The sequence below is a fragment of the Drosophila ananassae genome, chromosome 3L, assembly GCF_017639315.1.
Source record: "Drosophila ananassae strain 14024-0371.13 chromosome 3L, ASM1763931v2, whole genome shotgun sequence".
NCBI lineage: Eukaryota > Metazoa > Arthropoda > Insecta > Diptera > Drosophilidae > Drosophila > Drosophila ananassae.
Window position 1 is genome coordinate 9909578 of NC_057929.1, and position 16704 is coordinate 9926281.

General features: G+C 39.2%; 1 protein-coding gene across 23 annotated transcripts in view; it reads left to right on the plus strand.

The window, feature by feature from the left end:
• LOC6496019 (heterogeneous nuclear ribonucleoprotein L) overlaps positions 1–16704 on the plus strand; it is a 100821-nt gene that overhangs the window by 4296 nt on the left and 79821 nt on the right. The window lies entirely within an intron of this gene.

Genomic DNA, 16704 nt, shown 5'->3' on the forward strand with positions numbered 1-16704 from the left:
AACTTGTAAGGTAATTTTCATAATTCTTCTGAAATAATATACATATTTGTCTCAGAGCAAATAATATCCATTATAACACTAGGTTTATTATTACTCTTGATTCTAGAGTTTAGAATAGAACCAGGAACCAGGATCTTATCTCAGTGCAGATAAATATGTATATCTATTACAGCACTAGGGTTTTAAGAACCCTATATTAGAACCAGGAACCTAAGAGGTATTCTTCATGGTTCTTCTGAAAAAATGATATATCTTGTCTATCAGAGCAGAAATCTATATCCATTATAACACTAGGTTTTTAAGAAACTGTAGGACTAGGAACTAGGGAAGAGGTATTCTTCATATGTAACTCTTTTGGAAAAGAAACTATATCTTTTATCTCAGTGCAGATAATTTCCTACTATAACACTAGGTTCTTTAAGAACTCCAGAACTATAAGCTTGGAACTAGAATTAGAATCTTAATCTTCGTAATTCTTTTGAAAAAACTATACATATTTTATTATATCTGTTATAACACTGGGTTTTTAAGAACTCTGTATGTTAGAACCAGGAACTTGAGAAGTATTCTCCATAATTCCTCTTAAAAATGATGATATATCTTCTCTCTCAGTTGAGATATCTATATCTATTATAACACTAGGTTTTCAAGAAACTCTAGAACCAGGAAGTTTAGAGGTATTCTACACAATTCCTCTAAAAATCATATATGTTTTATCTCAGAGCAGATAATATATATTATAACAGAGGTATTATTCATAATTCCCCTAAAAACATGATATATCTTTTATCCCAGTGCAGATCTGCCACCTTGCCACCAACCCAGAAAGCTCTGCCATAAAGGGTGATCCACCCTTATCAGACTCAGCACCCATCCAGTCTCACCACCTCCATGGCAACAGTTCCCGCGAGCCGTGTCCTGATCCCTTGTGCCGCGAATGGGTGGCGGATGGCCTCGCTGGCTGATAAGGGTGGTGGTGGTGGTGGTGGTGGTAGTTGCTCTGTTGTGCCGATTCTGATAAAGTTTTTCCCGTTATTGGGGGTTGGAAGTGCTTGCCTGGGAAGTGGCATGGAGCTTATCGGGGAGTCGCGATAACGTACAGTTTTTATCCCGAAATGGAATCACATTTGGAGAATTTCAGACTCTATTGGAGAGTATTGTAGAGTTGGGACTTTTTAAGGATGTTCCTTTTCGGAAAATACCTTTTAATGACAATATTTTTTGGAGGAAGAAGGACTCTCATATTTTATTCCTGGCACGTCCTGGCCAAAGTTTTCTTTTTACGATTCTGATAATGCCTGATGAAAAGGAAAATCAGGGAAGTGCCTAAGGACATTTTGAAAGTTTGCTGGATGTTGCCATAAATTATAGGAGGGGGAGGTCCTTGCCTGATTGGGATTGGGATTATATCAGAAAGTGTGAGTTGCAATTAGCTCTTGCCACACGGCCTTGCAACAGAAACAGAAACAGAACTGGAAACAGAAACATCACTTGCAACAGAAGCAATTGTTGCTGCCTCTTGGAGGGTTGGAAAAATCGATTTCCCAGAGTGCCAGTGCTCCTCCTGCTGTGGCAGCTTGCCGGCGGCAGCTTTATCTCTACCTCCACCTCCGTTCCGATAAAAATGTTGATTCTATGCCGGATCGGACCATGCCGCCCCTACAAAGTCAATAAAGGGGCGCTCAGTTTCGATTTTTTGGCGGGGGACTGATAGAGGGCGCTGTGGTGTCCTGGCATCCTTAAAAACATGATTATTACTTCATTTCGGCTGGGTGTTGTGTGGCACATTCTTGTTATGTTGTTGGAATGGAATGCCTGGCCGTGCCACGCCGGAGAGCGGCGGCGCCTCTTCTTGCGACCGCGCAAAGTATGCAACAATTTTTTTCTCTTAGCCTGCGCTCATCCATGTATCTGTGTGTGTGGCATTTGAGCTGTTGCTTCCGTGTGGCGCGTTCTTTTTGCTCCTCCTTTGCCGCTTGCCTCGTGCCTCTTGCCACACTTGACTTGACAGCGCAATTAGCACATGAAGCGCATCTTCTCGTCATTTGAAGAGTTCCACTGCAGAGAGAGAAATTAAATATAAATAAATGTGAAAAGGACACTCCCTCCCTCTCTGCTTGCCACTTGCCACTTGGCAGCGTTTAGGCTCTAGCTTTAGAACTGTCCTTGCAACAGATGTACCTGCAACCTGCGTACGTGCTCGACTACGTGTCTAAAAAGAGGGAGGAGCTGGCCAGGAGGCGAGTGGGTCGCCAGTTGGTGGCTCTTCCATGTGATTAAGTGCACTCGTAGGCGGATGCGCCAAATCCCATGAAAATAAGAAGAAAAAGAGCAGCTTTGGCTTCACCCCACTCGTCGTGTCGTGTCGTGTGGCAGGTTAAACGATTTAGTTCTTGCCCCTTAAGGAGGCAGCCCTGAAGAGGGTTGGATGGGGCGGCTCTTGACGCCCTTTTGACCCACTAATGGCGCCCCAACGAGGCGAAAAGGGAAATCCGATAGTCTTCCAATAGCTTGCCTTTAAGAATCCATTCTTTTTTCTTAAATTCCTCCAATTAAGCTCCTGAAAGCTCTTAAATATTCTTGTCTCTTGTCTGAAATCAACGCCTCGTGGCAAGAGGCCATCAGCGAGTCTGTCAGTGGCACTTTCCTCCCAAAAACCACACCCCACCAGACCATATTCCCTTTTTTTTTTTTTTGGCATGAGACCCGTGGGTCAGTTGCGACATCACCACCGAAACGCGACTTCCCCAGCCGCTGCCGCCGCCGCCGATGCGTCTGGCAGCGTGACGCATGCAGCAGTGGCAGTGGCAGCATCAGCAGCATCAGACACTTCCCCACTCCACAACGACATGGTCATGGCAAATAAATTTTGAATCCAGACCCGCCCCAGCCCCAGTCATCCATCTATCCAGACAGTTATAAATAGAGAGTGGGGCAAGTGGCAAGGAGGAGGAGTGGCATGGAGGAGTGGCAGGCAGACTGCAGTCTGCAGTCTGACCACTCGCTGCACTCCACAACTCAAAATCAGAAAGCATTTTTTGGTGGTGCATGCCCCGCGGCTTAGTTGCAGCAACCCTTTGGATGTTGCAACCAACCTGCCAGGAGGTAGACCAGTTCTAATGGAAAGGATGTTGCAACAGCGGTCAAAGTGCATCCTCACCAGGGTTCTTAATTAAAACGCCAATATGTCCAGAAAAGGGGTTCAAATGCAAAGGATCGGATCATTTTACCTTTTTTTTTTTGTTTTTTTTTGGCCAGGGGGTCAGTGTCCTTGTGCTCGTCCTTGTCCTTGTGATTAAAGGACTATAATTGATTTTTATTGTCTTTTATATTTCATGTTTTAATTGCAAAAAAAAGGGGTTGCTTCCTGGTTCTTGTGTAATTGAACTAATTGAAACTGCGGACCAGGACGAGAGTGTGTGTCCTTGGCCCGGGGCGGAGCGTCCAGGAAAAGTGCATAGCTCTCCAAGCCAACTAATTGGCTGCCTAACTAAGCTCTCTTGTCTCCCTCTCCGGCTAAAGTCAAAGGTAATTCCGAAGTTAATACCTTAGAGCCTGGCTTTCCGAGGGAATTCTCCCAGGATGCACCTGAAAGCCTCAAATTTCTATGATGGATTGGAGGAGGAAGGGAGTGGCAAGTGCAGGAGCCAGCCAGGCAGGGTGTTCGTTAGGAACAAAAATGATGCTCCTGCTGGCCATTGTTTTCAAGACTTCCAGCTCTTCAATTTTTCCCTCTCAGATTTCTCAATGTTCGATTGATTTTTAGCTTCTTTTGTCCAATTTTCGGTCAAAAGGAAATGAAATTCCTCGCCTGATTCGCATTTCAAATGAGTCTCCATCACAGCTCCCTCTGAATAATAATGTTTGATGTTTCTTTCGCTCATATTTCGGTCAAAGACATCATAAATTCAAATTCCAAATCAAATTTGTATGGAAAGTCTTCGCTGGAGTCTCTAGTACTGCTGGAATACATAAAAGTATTAAAATTGTGTTTATCAATTGTTGAATAAATCGGAATATCTAAAGGTTCTTGCCAGATATTCTTTAAATATTTATTGGAAAAGGTCAAACATGTTAGAAATTGTTTGTTATTTTTAAATAATTTATAGTTTAAGAATCCATGGAGTTAAATACTACTAGAAATGGTATAAATTTCTATTCGATACTTACTTTAAACTCTATTAGAGATCATAGTACATCTCTAAACAATTTCCCCAATAGAGATGGAACAATCATGTTGGAACTTGTTTATTTTACTAAATTATTCTCTATTAGTATTAATTAAGATGACACATTTTCCTGCATTCCTTTTTCAAGTTATTCAAAGTTCAATCTCAAATAATACTATAAGTGCTACATATTTCTATTCGTAAGACACTTCAAAGTTCTATTAGAAAACTCTATTAGAGCTCATCGTGCTAAAGATGACATTTAATACGATGACAGATTTTCTTATAGAGATGGGACAAATATGTTACAACTTTTTTCTTTCTTTTAAATTCTTCCAAGTTTAACTCTATAAAGCAAAATATTACTAGAAATTACCAGATATTACTAGATTTACTTTTCTAAGACTCGTTAAACTCTATTGGACCTCATAGTGCTCAAAAAAAGACATCAAATTTTCCAAAAATTATTTATAGAGATGGGAAAAACATGTTAAACTTGTTTACTCTTTTTAATTATTCAAAGTTAAAGCTCAAATAGTGGTACTATGGCTCAAAGTACTTTAGAGGTATATATTTCTATTCGTAAGACACTTTCAAGTTAAAACTGTATTAGAATTCATAGAGCTAAGCTCTATATATTTCATCAAATGCGATAGATGATCTTAGACAATTTCTAGAGATGGGACAATCGTGTTAGAACATATTATAACTTGTCTTTAAAATTAATCAAAGTTAAAGAGCTTATGAAGCAAAATATTATTATATTATATAAATTGTATATATTTCCTATAGAACTCATTTCGAATCAAATCAGGCATAAAATTTTCCTGACAGATGGGACAAACATGTTCAAACTTGTTTTTTCTTTAAAAAATTACCAGAAATGACTAGAAATGGTGTAATATTCCCCTTCTAAGCCTCTTTAAACTCCATTAGAGTTCAAGACTCTAAGAAAGACATCAAATGCGATGACTGTGGAGACTCCACAGAGGAGACCCTGGGAATGATGGGCTGTTAGTGCCGCCTCCAATTATCACCTTGTCATTATATTTTATTTCGATCTGCTGCTGCTGCCGCCGCCGTGCCGCGTGTTGGGGCAAGCGTAATAAGGCGATTTGCTGGCATTAAAAATACATAATCCGAGTCAACACAAAAGCGTTTCCCAAAATAAATTGTCAAGTTTTTCTGTTTCATTATTCTACTGTTTACTTATTTATTTTGTTTCCACTTTTGTTAGGTCATGAGCTATCAGATGAGGGAAGGGGGGTGGTGGGGCGTTGAGGTCGACGACAGACTTAAACTCCAATTACAACAAATTATGAATCGTGTAGCGACTTGCTCTCTCTTGCTCTTCTCGGTTCGCGACAAGTTTCAGCAAAAAAAAAAAAATAAGAAAAAAAAAGTTCAATTTATGTTGCGCTGTTATGTTGCCCCTGCCCCTAGCCCCCCCCAGCCCAAGCTTGCCCCTCGTGGCCAAGAATCTCCATCCTCCTTGGAACCGTTTGGTTCCCCTGCTGCTATTACCGCTGCTTTCTTTCTTATGTTTCTTTCTTTTTTTTCTCCCTCTTTCTCTTTTATTTTTTTTGTTGCCATTTACTTACATGAGAGAGGGGGGGTAGCCCAAGGGGTCTCTCGTGTATCTGCCGGATGTCATGCTGGGTCTCTCTCTCGAAGGTCGGAAGTGTAGTTTTTTAAGTACACGTTTATATATAATTTGATATATGGCGCATTGTCATTTGCCGTCTTATGTGGACATCCACAGCCTTCGGGGGGCTCTGCATTCTGCTCTGAGTCGGCAACTGATTCTGCAACTGTATCTTCAAGATACCAAATTGGGCAGCAACATCATCAGATGCAGATACAGAGCAGAGTGCATTTGTTTTTTGTTTTTTTTTTATGAAAGAATGGAAAAAGGTTTCAACGAGGTCATGGGGGAATATATTTTAAAGGGGTTTCTATTAGGGTTTAGGGATTTTAAGACTTCGGAGATTATATTATGATGTTTAATAATTATGAGATTAATTTAAAAAATCACAAAAAAACATTTATTTCTGAGAAAAAAAAGACCTTTTATAATATATAGCATATTAAAAAAAATATACCCAAAAATAGATAGATAGATAGAAATAAATAGAATAAATAGATAGAAAATTGATTATTTTCTGATCAAAAAAAATAAAAATCATGTAAATAATTATTATTCACGATTTCTGATAAAACTACCACCCACCACCCACCACCCACCAGTCCTAATTCCAGCCCTTCCTGAGACCCTCGCCAGCTGGAAAGACACCGTTATTTATTCATACTCTCTTACTCGCACTTGCTTACCTTCAGCTTAGCTACTTTTCAATTGAATTTTATTTTTGGAAGCAGAAACACACCCACTTTCCTCCCACTTTCCATTCACTTTCCACTTATACCAGCCACTTGCCACTTACTGGGGTAAGGGGTACTGGGCTTGTGTCATCTATGGATCATGCGACATACTTTTAAAGGCCAATTACGAGCGGCTGTTAACGGTTCTTCGATTTTATTTTGGCTATAACGCCCCACTCCCTCCTCTTCCTTCTCCTACGCAGCAAAGACAATAGTGGGGGTGGTGGGCTGTCTATTGGCTGGGGGAGGAGGAGGTGTGGCAGGGTTGGGCAGAACCATCCCGGAGGTGACTCCGTGACTTGCATAGAAATGTGATTTTTTTTTTTCTTCCACCTCCAAGTGTAGTTCTCCGAATTCCGTTTCCCCAACTTTGGGCCTCACTTGCCTCATTCCGCCACGCTACAATTAGTTTTCATTTGGCCATGCCGCCTTTGCCGCCACTTGCCACGCCTCCAGTACCAGTTTATTTATTTTATTTACTTTTTTTTGTGTTTTTTTTTCACTTTGAGGAGTCATTACAACATTTTGGCATGTTCTTGCAACACTGGCTGCTCTGCTGCTCCGGCTGTATTATTGCCATTATGATTATTGCGTGCCACGTACTGTTGCTGTCCCGGGATGATGATGTTTTTTTTGTTTTTTTTCAAGAAAAGAATTCTAATATCTTTTTGGTTGTAATTCCTCTGTTGCTTGAAGTTCTTGCCTCTTTCGAAATGAAATTCGTGAGTGAAATACTTTGTGTTGCAAGTAAACAAAAGGCGCCACGGCCATAGCCATCCATAATCAACAAGCATTACGGGTAGCTGCGTAAAAAGTATCTTTGTATCTTTGTATCTTTGAGGTAGCTCACTAGCAGTAGCTCACTTAAGAACCGTTAGGGCATGCCAGAGATAGAGAGAGAGGGAGATATGTTATGTGCTTGAAAATTTGATTTTCTTCTGAATTCTTTTTTTTTTTTTTTTTAATTATTATTTTTGCTTTGTGTTGAAGTTTTGTTGAGTTTTTTTTTGGGCTTTTTGGGCTCTTGAGCTTCTTGGCCCTAACCGCTGACTAATGAAATTTCTGGCCCAGACGGCTGCTAACTGCAACTTCCCAAGAATGCCAGTGCACTTTCTTCAAAAAGAGTGCCTTGATTTGGGCTATATTTTGCACTTGGCTGGCTTTTAACGACCTGGCTAATTGATTCCGGCCATGTGTGTGCCACAAACAGATTGTTATTAAGTCATTTAAGGGAGTTTAGCGTCTATTTGACCCGCCCACCTCTGCCTCTCTCACATTTCACAACTTTTTTAAGAAAAAAAAAAACAAAAAAAAAATTGTATCTGTATCTGAGCAGCTGTATCTTTGTATCTGTATCTGTTGTCTTTGCATGCCTCAATCGAAGTACAACGTACGTCCAGAGCAGATCACTTTTGTATCTTTTTTTTTTGTATCTTTTTTTTTGTATCTTTTTTGGAGCTTTGCCCCTTTTCGAATGTAATTCGTGTTGCTCTTTTTTGGTAACGCTTTTTGTTATTGTTTTTTTTTTTTTTTCATTATTTGTGCTTACTTCTTCCCGGTTTTTGTCTTGCTTTCTCCCTCCCTCTCCCTCTCTCTTGGCTTTGCTTTTTTTGTCTTTCTTTTTCTTTTTATTTTGCTTTGCTTTGCTTTGCTTTACCGCTGCTTTTAAACATTATTTGCTGTTATGTAAGCAAGTCCAACGCATATTTTGTTTCTTCTGCACTTTTTATTTATTTTTTTTCTTCAAGTTTCAGTTTTTATTTCAATTTTTTTCTGTTTTTTGGTAATTGCGGTGGTGTGAGTGGCCCATAACTGTGTGTGTGTTTGTTGGCCAGGTTATTGAACTTGAACGTCAAGTGACGTGTGGCTCGCCAGCCCTCTTTTTTTTTTTTTTTTTTTGAGTCTCTTTTTTCGCTGCCGCTGGTTAGTTGTTAGTTGAATTGTATCTGACGGATACAACCCGAAAAAGTAAGAGAACAAAATGCGCTAATGATTGCAACAGCTGGAATTTCAAACTGCAGTTCGAAACAGAAACAGGAAATGATCTGAAAATCAAAAGATACTTTATCTCTCTTTTATTCAAAAAAAGATACATTTCAATTAAGTGAGATATTTTATTCCCAAAGGCCTACTATTTAATTCTACATTTAATTGATTTTTTTTGACATAATTTTATTATAATTATCGATTAAAATCAATCTGTAGTGGCAGAAATACACAAAAAAGCCAAACTGTCAACAAATAATTGTGTTTAATAATTTAGTACAACAATAAAAACAACAAAAGCAACAATAACAACAACAATAACAACAACAATAACGAGCTGACAACTAGCTGCCTTGGGGGAGAAGGAAAATTTATGCTTAGAACTTGTCTCATTTAAATTTATTTTATTGGCTGGCTGGTTGGCGGGAAAGTGAAAGACAAAACCGAAATAAATAATAGAAGCGATAGAAAATGGGGGCGTCTCCAGCGGTGGCAGGCAGCTATCCGAGGGGAGAGGGGGGCACTCGGTGGGCACTACATCTATGTATCTTACGGCGTTGTCGCATTGGACCGGTAGACTAATTAGATACAATTCCAGTTGGCCTGGCAAGCCGTTCTCAAAGCACGTTTCTCTATCAGATACAAGAGGTGTGGGGTGGGGGGAGGGGGCAATAACAGAGGGGAGGGGCGATAAATAGCAATGTACAACGGTTGCAGCCAGAGAACACGTTTCTACTTTATCGCTTTTCCCGCCCAACTCACCTCCCCAGATCACCTCTGCACCACCACCACCTCACCTCCCCCCCTTCAATATGTCCGGTGGCAACCCCTTTTCGGACCCCGGATCTCCATAATATGCCGCACTTTGTCACAAGTGAACGTGTTGTTCTAGTTGGCAATTGCACATGTTCGTCTGGGCAGCAAAAAAAAAAAAAAAAAAGTAGTTACTAACAGGTATCCCACAGATACAAAGATACACAGCTATAGATACAGATACACAGCTACAGATACAGATACAATTGCGTACAAAGTGTTACGATTTCGGTGGAAATATGGGCTCTGTTTACGATTCAGTCTTCAGTCCCAGAAGCCTATGGGTTTTTTTTTCTCAATATCTGAATAAATTACCCCCTGTTTTGGCCAGTTTGTGGAGTGTATTTGTGAGCTAATTACCGGGCCAGCATGCTTGTCAAATTAATCACCAAGCCCGCACAAAAAAGATCTTCTTTTTGGCAAGAAAACCCTTTTTTTAAGGGTTTTCTTTCTTTCTTTTTTTCTCTTTTTTTGGCGCGCAATTTTTGACTCATCGACCTGCGCTGACGTTGACGCCGACGTCGACGCCGACTGCCACCTTTAAGTCATGCAAGCCAAAAAAAAAAATAATAGAAAAAAAAAGAAAGGGAAAAAAATTGCAAAGAAATGAGAAATTAGGAACTGTTTGCTTTCTTCTCTCTCTCTGCTGGCTTTCTCTCTTGCCCTCCTCTCTTGCTCCAACGCTCTTTTTCTCTCTCCAAAACATAACATTTCTTTCCTTTTTTTTTAATGTTTATCTTAGAATTTAATTGCTCTCAAAATCTCTTTGAAAACTATTCGTGGTATTTGTTGATATTTCCATTTTTTTTTGTTTTCGGAGGGCCCTCTTCCTCTAACTGTAATTACTCAATTGCTCATACGCCACCGACACCGTCGGAAGTTTTTTTTCTGTTTTTTTTTTTGAGTACATAGATAAAAAATAAATAGAATTGTTATTGCGGTTGGCTATCGTCTTTTTTTTCGGCAGGTGTTTGAACTCTTTGCCACTCTTTGGCCCTCTTGCTGTCCCTGTCTTGGGCTCCTTCTCTTTATCACTTGCCTTAGCTCTCTTTTGGGGGCGCTCTCTCTCTCTCTCTCTCTCTGGAAATGTTTCCAACCTTTTATGGAAATTTTTTGCAGTTTAATTTAAAAAAAAAAAAAAAAAAACTTGTTTTTGTGCAACAGAAAATGCGAATCAATGTTCGCTTTGCTTTTCTTATTTTTTATGCGCCGGTTTACCTTCACTGCAAATTGTTGTTGTTGTTGTTGTTTCCTTCGTTGCTGTTGCATTTTGTTGCTTTTGAAATCCAGTTCTGCGCAGCTGCAGCAGCAGTCGCTGCAGGCGGCAGCAGCAGATACGCGAACCAAAAAGCGCAGCCGCGAAACAGTTACGAGGCAAACAACAACGTTGGCAGAACAAAAACAATAACAATGGCAGAGGCAGTGGCAGAGGCAGCGGCAGAGGCAGAGGCAGTGGCAGAGGCAGAGGCAGTGGCAGAGACAACAACAACATCATTTCGCTGACCCACTAAATTAACAACAATATAGCGCAAAAATATAATTAAACGTGCGTGCCTGTCACTGCCCGTCCGTCTATCTGTGTGAGTGACAACAGCGCTTCACTTTGAGATACAGTTGAAATTCCTCAACCTACAACCTTTTTTTTAGATTTTAGTTGGCTTTATGGCTTTAGAACTGGTAGATATGTTTTTAACTTGGCTTAGACTAGCTTGGGTGTATTTGTAAAGGCAGAAAGATGCTTTTCAAGACAGAAATATACGTTTTTCCACCAAAAGATACATTTTGAGATGGACTTTAGAAGGATATGAGTTTTAAAGGTATAAAGATTCTTTATGATATTCAGAATATGTGTTTTAAGCCTATTTGATTGTGTTTGAGATACTTTTCAAAACAGAAATATACTTCTTAAGATAGAAAGATACTTTTTGATAGATGAACATCCTTTTTGAGATAAAGAGATACTTATTGATAAAGAAAAATACTTTTTAAAGTAAAAAGCTCAAAGAGTTAGCTCTTTTTACTCTTAAAGACAGAAGGATACTTTTTGGGACACTTTTTTTAATAAAAATATATTTTAAAAGATGAAAAGATACTTTTTTAGATAGAACAATTCTTTTTTTTATAGAAATAAATATTTTTGTAATAGAAAGATAAGTATCTTTGATGTAAAAAGTTCACACAATTGTCTCTTTATAATCTTTGAGATACTTTTTGGGATTGAAAGATCCTTTTTGTTGAACAAAGATCCTTTAAGATTGAAAGAATAAGTATCTAGATATAGAAAATATACTTTTGAAGATCTAAAGATACTTTTGGTATAGGAATATAACTTTAGATACAGAGATATACTTTTTTGAGATACTATATTTCAATTGGAACTTTCTAATATACTTTTTAAAGTAAAAAAGTAATAGAATTGCCTATGAGATAGAAAGATACTTTTTTTGCGATTTAGATCGGTTCTATAGAAAAAGATACTCTCTAATCCAATGACTATTAGGCAAGCTTTACTGTACTTGGCTTTGGCTCAATTTAAAGCCCTGCTCGGTCGGTGGGGCGCCAAAAAAAAAGCGGAGAAATGTAGCCTGAGAAGAAGAAGAAGAAGAAGGCGGCCTCGAGCTGTGGACGTTAAGCGCGTGAGAGCGTACGGGAATTCGCCAGGCAGTCCCTCCCCTCCCTCCCAGTCCCAGCCCCAGAATCGGTCAGTCATGTGCACACAACGTCGACTGAGACAGAGACGTCGACAGAGGCCGCAGCAGAGGCTTTGGCAGCGACTGCATTTCAAAAACCATCGAATTTGCTCATGGCACTTTTTTTTTTGTTTTTTGTTTTTTATTTTTATTTTTTTTTCGGGCCATGCCAACAATTCTTTGTAGGCCTTTCTTTGCCTTTTATTCGCTGGCGTTTATTTTTATTTCTTTATGTGTTGCTAACGGTGCTTTGGCTTTATTTATACACCCATACACACACACACACACAAGTACATGTGTATCTGTATCTTTGTATCTGTATCTGTAAACACTTTTTTTTAATTCGGAGCTGCGCTTTGCGAAATTGAATGAGAAATGCAATCCGGCAGTGTGGCGGCATTTTAACCCGTTGATGCCCCGAATAATCCAATCGATTGGGTTTACTTTTCTCTTAAAAATAGTTTAAATAGTAGTTAAAAAAGGTCTAAGGTCTGTAGATAAAAGTGCATTATCTTAGAGGTTCTGCCGCAAAATCCACACCCCACAAGGGCCTCTAGGTTGTGGTTTTTGGGTGTCTTTAATGGGGAATGCGTTGCTGTACTTGCTATTTATGTATATATATAATATATATCCACCGATTATATATATTTTTATATTTTTTATATACAAACACTATTACTTTTCGTGCTTTTAAATGAAATTGACCCAGTTCCCCTGGGCTGGGAGTGGAATGGAATTTCACATTCAGAGTGATTTTAATCATATTTTTGAGTAAGAGAAATAGAGGATTTAAAGTCCTATAGTATATACTATTACTATTAATTTATATTACCTTTTTAAATGCCTTAAGACTTGCGGTTTGGCTTTTGCGGCTCATAAATCTTTGATGTCCGGCGTGGCACGGCTGGGCACTTTTGCTCTAAAATGCATTTTAATTATTCGTTTTCGTTCAACGCAATTAATTAAAATTGTCCTCGAAATTAATTTGCGACAAATCAGAAACTGTTTGCTTTACAATTGGATAATTTGATGTCTTTTTGGTTTTTTTTTGAGGCTGTCAATCGTGTAATTAAATGTCAATAAACTATTTGGTCAGAAACACAGATAGTATCTTATAGATAGTTTTGAGTGTGGAGTTCAAAGAGAAAGCTTTCTATTTTTTATTGACCAACAATTGCAGAAAAAAAGTGTTTTTATGGAGGTGGGTTTTTCCATCATTTTCCATCAAATTGAAAGGCTTTTTCGCTTGTAACTTAATAAAGTTATTAATGTCGAATCGAATGGCCTTTTCATACATTATTCATTCAAAATGGTTATTAATTAATTGTTAACAAAAATGTATCAGTGATTAAAGGCTGTGGTCAGGGACTATTTAACTCTGAATTAATTTCTTTTGCTCCTGCATCATAAATTATGTTTTCAATTCAATAATTAAATAATCATTTCGTTTCTTGTCTTTATAGGTAAGTTCTTCAGTGCAGTCCCCCAGCCATCACCCACTTGACAATGACTTTAATTTATGGTACCTGGTATGTGTTTGGCTTTAAAACAAATTACTTTATGACTCTAATCAGAGATTAGAAAGTGCAAACAAGAAGTTAGAGCCTGTAGCTGTTGGTAATAAAAAATATTAATGGCTTTTGTATTATTTTATTATGGCGTGATTGAAATGAGAAGCCGGAAACAGTTGTTGGCCAACTGGCAACTCGCAACTGGCCTGTTTAGCAGTAAAATAATGTATCTTTAGCCGCATTATTGATAGCGAAGCTCAGCGAACCGTTCGCTACCGATACATATACGTATATAAATAAGATAAAAAGATACAATACTTCAATTTTATTTATTTATGTAGAGCACTTTGCATTGTTGGAATAACAGGCACAAGAGCGCATCAAAATGAGCGACAGTTCGTTCACACCAAACACGCAATAAGATACGATACGAAACGGCGAAAAATTTCACTTTTCTCTCACACTTGTGTCACTGCTGGTGTTGCCTTTTATCGTGAAATATTTAAATTGTTCCCTGACACATTTCGCTACTGATAGCACATTTCAGTCAGCCATCCAGGCAGGCAGGCAGTCAGCTACAAAAATAATAACATCCAGAGAGCAAACACCTAAGAAAACAATAGCAACCTGGCACCTCGAATGCCAGGGACCAGAGACCAGCACCAGCACCAGAATAGCAAACAGAACAGATCTTCACCTTCCCTACAAGAGAGCTACAAGAAAAGTAACTCACAGATGCAGATACAACAGCTACAGATACTAAAGATACAGCTAAAGATACTTCAGCTACAGCTCCAGCTACTTAGACCCTTAAGTTCTCAAAGAAATTCAATTTAATATTTAATATCAATTGATTTGTAAATTAACTAAGTTTAGTAGAGAACTAATACCAATTAATTAGCTTAAGATTGTCAAACAATTAGACTTTATGGATGGACTTTGAGCCACTAGGTAGAGCAGCAGAAGCCCCAACAATAATAAAGTGAAATGTGTTTAAATATTGATAAAAAAAAAAAAATACAAAAAACAAGCTGGAAAAATGCTGTTGTTGCACACACAAAGAAACCAGAGCCAGACCAGGCCAGGCCAGGCCACATGTGTTAATTTGCGCTCACAGGTGGGTGGCTCAGTGGGGCAAGAGTGGGGCAATGGGTGGTGGGACGGACAGGCTACAGCTACAGCCCTGGGGGGCAAACTTGCTGACAAATATTTAATGGCTGTCGAGTTCAGCACGATTCGGTTTGGGGTTTGCTTAGATCCGCTCGATTCAGTTTTCAGCCAAAGCGTATAGTCAGTGGGTCAGGTGCAAAGTGCTGGTGTGGTGGTGGTGGTGGTGGTGGTGGTGCAATGGTAGTGTTGTTATTTTTTTTTTGTTTAAACAAACAGCGAGTTGCTTTTCCTTTCCTATTTGATGATTAACACATTCAAAGTCGCTTCTGTTTGAAGAGGAGGTGGTGGTGGTTGGGTGGGTGGGTGGTTGGGTGTACTAATGGGTAATGATGTGGCTCCTTGGCCGGGCGATGCGACTCGTTAATTTAGTGGCCGCCAACGACGATGGAGCTGGAGATCGGCATGGCCAAAGTAAACATTTGACTAAAGCCCGGGAATTACTCCATCTATTTTCCGTTTCCCGTAGCACCACCACACCACACCACAGAACCACCACCACTACTCCCTCCCTGGAGTTCACGCCGTTTTGTTTGCCTCTCCTCGTGGACGTCGCAGGTGGTGTTGATGATGATTATAGCCATGACTCCAGCTCCTACTTCTCTGTTTTTGCTCCGAAAAGCCTGGCAAATGAAATTTTTATCGCACTGCAATTGCTCTCGCTCTTGTTGGCCATAAATTCTGGCCAAGAAGCTATTTTTGGGGATTCGTTTCGTAAAAGTGCGTAAAGTGTGAGGTTTACCACTTCAAGTGGCGGCGGCGGAACTCACACAAATGTTTAATAAATAAAATTAGTTCCAAGTGCTTGAAGGAGTAGTAGTATTAGACTTAATGTTTAGTAAACCCTTACTTACAGCTGTGTAGAATGTTCTAATAAATAAACTTCTCAGTCCTGAGACTCTTCTTGCCAAAAGATTCAAACAGTTTTGATTCCCAATTAGTTGCAGCCCATAAATTGGCAAATATTGCGAAGAAATTATTAACTGATCATTAAGTAAATGAAAAATGCCCATGTTAAATCGGCCAGACACTTATTTTCCCCCTCGAATAAATATTTTTGGCATTCGGCCTAGAGGCCAAGAAACCAGAAGCCGATATTTTGTGGCTTCTCGTCACGCTCTGGCCTGGCCCCCAGTCCGCTGTAAACTAATGTACATCAAAAGGCTCTACACTCTCAGAATTTGTGAATTTCCGCTGGAAGAATAATTAAGGAATATTATTTTAAATATATGTATATGTGTATCTAGTGGGATATATTATGTTCTAAGTAGGTCGGCACGTGCCTGGTCTTTTACATAAGACATCATCTTAAAACTGAATACGTATTTCTAGGAGGGAGAGAGCTGATTAGTTTTGCTTCCCAGTCGGCCAATTGTCAAGTTAATAGCAAGAAAAATAGCACAAATATTTTAGTCATTGACGTAGCTCTGGTGGTCCAAAAAAGCCAAAAAAACTATCTCTGTGAAGAGGAAAACGCACTTAAATCATTCCTGAAAACTGGCGCACTTGAAGGAGGAATTGATGAAGAAACACCTTGAGACAGAGAATGAGACACCTACCTAGTATCTCCTACTAGTACCTAGTACTATATACTATATCCTATAGTGTAGTGAGGAATGTCTACCCCATTTTTCTACTCAATGATGGTGATGATGATGATGCGGTCTTGTCCATCTACATCACTTCACATGACAGGCGGAGATTGAGTGAAAATCTCGCAGATTTGTTGACATTTTTTCGAAAAATTTTATTCGAGAATAGTGTAGTGTGGAGGGGGTGGCCCGCTCGAAATAAATATAAATTATGTTGGTTGGGCATGAGACCCGCCTGCCATGCATGTACGATTTACTTTGTGGTTTCTACGCAATTGAAATAAGTTTTACTAAATTAAATTTAATTAAACGGTTTGTGGGACAACTAGATAGTTGCCAGAAGGGTTGGCCGCATTTCTCACATCATTTCCCGAATTGTATCTTGCAGATACACTGT